Genomic DNA, 5,779 nt, shown 5'->3' on the forward strand with positions numbered 1-5,779 from the left:
TCCAAACCCTACATTTCCTGGAATACAAAGAAAAAGTAGTATATATAAAATGATGAAGTTTGGATACAGCTTGAAAGATTGCCATGCTGTGAGTATGTTACAATGTGAAAATGAAAAAAAAAAAGTGAAGTCAAAAATATTTTTTATTTTGTTTTGGCCAATAAATCATATTATTATAGAGTCTGTTATATCTCCAGATAAACAGGTCCTGAAGTGCATAACACACAGAAAATTCTGCTAGAAAAATTTATATGAAAGAAAATTAAAAAAAAAACTTATAAAAAAATCCTGCTATTATTTGTATATAACCCTCCAAAAAATTGCCAAAATCTGTTACAAAGACTGAGATAAGAAAAATCAAAAGAGGAACTCCTACAAAACAAAAGTATTAGTTTTACAGAGTGTGATTTGCTTTTCCATGTTTTCCACAAATTTATCACAATTCCAAAATTTTAATTGGTATTGTCCATGCTAATAAAAGTAACAGCAAACATAAAGGACACTAACCTTTTCATGATTTCTTCAGCCAGAAATAGGCATCTATTCTATTAGATATCATCAAATGGAACAAAGATTTCATAAATTTACTAATCAGATACCTTTTTACAAGCATAAATATACAGAAAAGGATAGTAGAGCTATGGATGGCTTGGAATAAGAGAACATGAGCTTAAAACTTGAAAGCTAGAGAAAAAGGGGAGAGGAATTTTATTCTGTGGAGTATTTCTACTCTTCAATCTGGAATCTACTGAAATGTACTTTGATCTTCGTCTGTGGGTACTTTTAAGGAAGAAAAGTAACCTTAATTGAAATTGGAAAGGCTCCAGCTTTCCAAACTTGTGCAAACTTATTGCCTCCTCCAAGACTTCTTCACCACCTTAGTGGAGTCTGTCTGATCTATGATTACACTGGAACACAGACCACTCATGCCCCTTTCATCGTAGAGTCACTCCCTGTGAATCATGCTTGTTTAGCAGATCTTTCAGCTCTCCTTTATAAGCATATTTCTAGACAAGTTTCTTTTCCACTGAGACTGAGATTACCATCCCATTTATCCTTTCCACTACTATAAGGTTGGAGCCCTCACTGAATAATTTCAATTTAATGTGCAAAGTAGTATTCAGGGCCTTAAAACAAACTGAACACCTCAATTTTATTTATGTTTTGAAGCACTTTGGTCCTTCAGTTTAGACAAACTTTCTTCTGAATCAGGAAGGAATATATGAAGGAATCGACATGAGTGAATTATAGATTAAGAATTCTGCAGATATTGACTGCCTGCTGCAATATAGCACTTACGTTTATTGGTCTTTGAGAACCAGCTTAGATAAAGGAACTTCAGTCATGTCTTATATATGTTTTACCCAAGAGCTCAACCAAATGATGAGAGTCAAATTTTAGAGTAAATTCTTGACTGAGTAGAGAAAGAGGGCAAATAGAAGTAGCAAACTATACATCTAGAAAAGAGCAGGAACCAACTACTGGAAGTGGCATATTGTCATACAGTTAAATGGGCTATATTGTGATATAGTTAAACGTCACATAGTTAAATACATAGATTCCCCAGAACTAAGTATTTCATTAGTACCTTACATTTCAGTATGAGAAGATAGTGCTTCTTATCCATGCTGTACAATCTAGGAGGGTTTTTTATTGCTTTTCTCTTTTTTTAGTGCAATTGGGAAGTGAAAGGTGAGTACCTGATGATACTGGAAATTGTGCATATGATTAGAAATGTGGCCACATGGGCACAGAATAAGTCTGGTGAGAGGCATACTTTTCAAAGCAGACTTCCCAAAGTGTTTCAATGTACCCAGGAATATGAGCTGAAGTGGTGAGTTAGTTTTCTGCATTAATTTACTGTTAGTTTCTCTAAGGATGTGACCTTAAAGGCAGTTAAATTCAGGGTAGTTTTGCCATTGACTTCAGCAGACTTTGGCTCAAGCTTTCAGTCTCAGGTTCATCCTGCCTAATATCAAGTGTCTTACTAAGACTTCTAAGATAAGGACTACAGTCATTCCAGTCTTCCTTTTATAGTCAGAGGATACCTGCATATATACAGTCAGATTGTAGGTGGGATGCATGGCTCTCTCGAGTTGTTTCTCTCTGTTGACTCCAGGAAGTCATGCTGAGCAGGCTCTTCATTAGGTATCACAAGTGCCTAAAGCTAAATAGGTTGAAAGTGAGCCCATAGATGAAACAACTATTCCTTTGATGATACTATATGAGCCAAAAGATGAATTTAAAATTAGTGATATGTATTTTTCTAGAGTAAAGTTTAAAAGTTTGTATTTACCATTTTACTGGTGGGTAAACTATCACTATCTCAAGAGGAATTCCCAGTGCTTAGTATGACTAATACATAGTTAAGTAGAAGTAATCATTTCTATAATTTCCTGTACATCAAGAAAAACACATACAATTACTAAAAGAATATTTGTTGATTTAGTGCAGATAAAATATTCGAGATCAAATCAGCCCCTTCTTTGGAAAACTGTGAGAGTCTTCTTGAGACTGTTCCAAGTATCAGCTTAACCTCACCTTCAGCAGAAAAGAAACCACAGTGCTTATAGCTCTGTTCTCATTTTCCATCCACTAAGTCTGTACTAAATGCATGAAAAATTGTTTTCACAGAAATAAGGCACCTTATTTTCAGGCTAATTTTCAGGCTATACTAATTCTCAGGCTGGCTTCAGAATTTAAAAGTGATGTATGTTGTACACTTCCCGCACAGTATGACTTAATCTTTGACCAGTGGGAGGTCATTTTTTAAGGTCCAGAGCAATCCATTTCTCCATATAGAAAGAAAGATGACAAGCACAGGCACTGCAGAGTGACCTGAGCCTATTTTAGCAACCTTCAATAAAGATGGCTTTTTCTCTTTGAAAAATTATGCCCATATCAAAACCCTCCTGCTTATCTGTCTGGCCCACAGCACAAAACTCAGTTAGATTTAAATGAGACAAATCTACAAAGGCCAGGAAAATGCAGACTATGAAAATATATATTTTTATTAGTTGCATGTTTGACCAAAGCGTGATTTGTTTGACTTGTACTATAGAATCAAATATTTTCCTCTGTGTATGAGACTCATTCTTAAGCTAGTGACTGCAGTTCTTGAGTGGGGCTAAGCAACCAACACTATAGCAATCATTATACCAGTGTTTTCCTATGTACAAGGTCTCTCAGGTTCCCTCCATTGGAGAAAAAAATCAAATCCCTCCCCCCCTTAGACTGAGAAGCATTCAGACCTACAAACAAGGAAAGCATGAAGTAAAAGAGGCAGATCAAGAGAATATTCTGTTAGTAGTAACCAGAGTGGCTCTGGGCAGAAACCGCTGCATTTTGTAGAAGACTGAGTAATTTTGGTTCCTGTAAATTAAGAGAAAAGCCCTTTCTGTCTTTTCACCAAATATTACGTAAATATGTGCTTTTTTATGGAGACTATTCTTACTAATCCTGGAGGGGGAAAATAGCTCATACCCAGATCTCAGCTGGCTCTGCAGGATTTTATGCATTTGGTATTCACTATACCAGTATATCTTATTTTAAGAATGCAAGAATTGTGAAATTACCTTCTAGACTAAAGAAAGAATAAAGAAAGAAGTCAGAGGTATAGCTGAATCTTACGGTTGAGACTTATAAGGCGGCTCTGAATATTTGTGTTGTTCTTTTTTTTCAAAACCCTATCAGTTAAGGAAGGCTTTGTACTAAAGGAATTATGAAGAGGGAATTATGAATCATGTACATGATTCGGTCTGTAAAGAAAATTCTTGGTTTCAAAGGTTCTAGATATTCTGAAAAAAACCCACTAATATGAACTTATGCATTATAGCTGTTTAATCCTTAGAGAGTTCTTTGTAGCTCATGACTTTGGAAAGAATTTAGAAACAGCTCATATTAGACTGTATTGTTTCATTCCCCTTAGTACCATTCTCTTCTGTTCTCACAATTACCAGAATTTCTTTTCTTTGCTTGAAAATAGGATTTTTGTCTCATTTGAGTTCCAGCTACTTAATTCCTACCTGAAGTCAAAAATCCTCCCTGTCGCATCACACCAGTCTCTTGGTGTTACAGATGATTGAATTGTGATGTCACAGAAAGGATTTTGACTTCAGAAGAATAGATTATTTATTCTTACATATACACTTTATATACAAGAATTTAACCTCTCTGAAATGTACAAAGCAAGGACAGACAGACATTTTCAAGGCACTAATCAGGCACAAGTTGCAAAAGTTTGAGATTCCTGGTTAGTTCTTCTCACTAGTATCATAATGAACTTTCTGCTAGAATAAGAATGTAGTAGACTATGCTTATTTATACCCTCTTTGGCTTTTCCTTCCATGATACCATTTCTGAAAGAGGCTTCTCTGATGGCTTTGTGGCTGTCCACAAAGCAAACAAACAACAACAAAAAACCCTAAAGTGAGGTGATCATCTTTACAAATAGCCAATGCTGTCAGAAAAGAGAGACTTTGAACCTGAACCGCTTTCAAACCTCTGTTTTAAAATAGGCATAGTATTATACTGTTACCTGATCCATCCACTTGTCCAAATGTATTGCTTTGTTTTTTCTTTTTCCTGATGAAACATGGTAAGTCTTTGAAACAACATTAAGATTTCAACAAGAATCAAAGTGATTCTTAATGGAACCCATTCTCATCTCTATAGATGAAAAAAAAATCTTTGTTGCAAGCACTGTTCTGTAAAAACCTGCATATAAAAAACAACTGAAAGAAGTAACTGTTTACTGTAATGCCAGTCAGGTTAAAAAATAAGAACATGTATTGATTACAAAAGAATCTATAGGAGAAAAAGAAACTTCTTTTGATTATTTGTCAGGAAACAAAGTGCTATATTATTGTCTTAGTGCTGAGCCAACAGGACAATAAATTGGGCTTTATTAATTGCTATAGGATTGTTGTTTTGTATCACTAAATCAAAAATCATAATCTTTTCTTTCATATGGGAAAAGGATATCATTATTGTAATCCTTATGTCTAAATCTCAACCAACTAATTTCAAATTAATGGATTAATTTATAAGAAATAATGTGTTGAACATTTAAGCTTGAAAAAAAATCTTCAGCGAAACTACAGAAAGTATTCTCTGTTTTATGTAATATTTTATTTCATGTGATTTGATGTATGTGATTGATTGTAGCCATCATAAATCTTCCTAATTTAGGAACTACACTCAAACATTTTTTAAGCTTTTTCTCTCCATGCTTTCAAGTATTTCTCATGGGAACAGCTTGGAGACTACAGTATTGACAGTATTCTTCACCTCTTTTATGAGAACTTAAACAGAAGCTAATATATATTGAAATTAAGCATATTATTGAAATATAGAAAAGAGATAACTCCCAGGCTTCAGTATATATTTGCTTTTTTTTATGTTTTCCCTGATTTTCTCTGTTTCCATGTTTTGTTTTGGATTTCTTTGGCATATGCCTAAAACAGGTTATCAGGGAGGGAGGTTTGGTCAACGGATCTTCAAGCATAAAGGAACCTATTTACTTCAAGAATCCTCTGCAAGACTTCCGTGTTATTACTAAACTGAAACAAACGTAAATTAGGAGGAATACCTTCTGATACCTTGATGCGAGCTCAGTGACGAAGACCCTGAGTGTTTTCAGCATTTTAATTACAAAATACGAGCAGCTCGTTTTGTTCGTCAGAGCTAGCAGAAGGGCACGCAGAGCTCGAGGCATTATGTCACCGTTTTCCCCCGAAGACGTAGCGCTGCTCTGAGCTCATCTGCCGCTGGCGAGGCT

Source organism: Apteryx rowi, unplaced genomic scaffold (genome assembly GCF_003343035.1).
Source record: "Apteryx rowi isolate R43461 unplaced genomic scaffold, aptRow1 scaffold_937, whole genome shotgun sequence".
Classification (NCBI taxonomy): domain Eukaryota; kingdom Metazoa; phylum Chordata; class Aves; order Apterygiformes; family Apterygidae; genus Apteryx; species Apteryx rowi.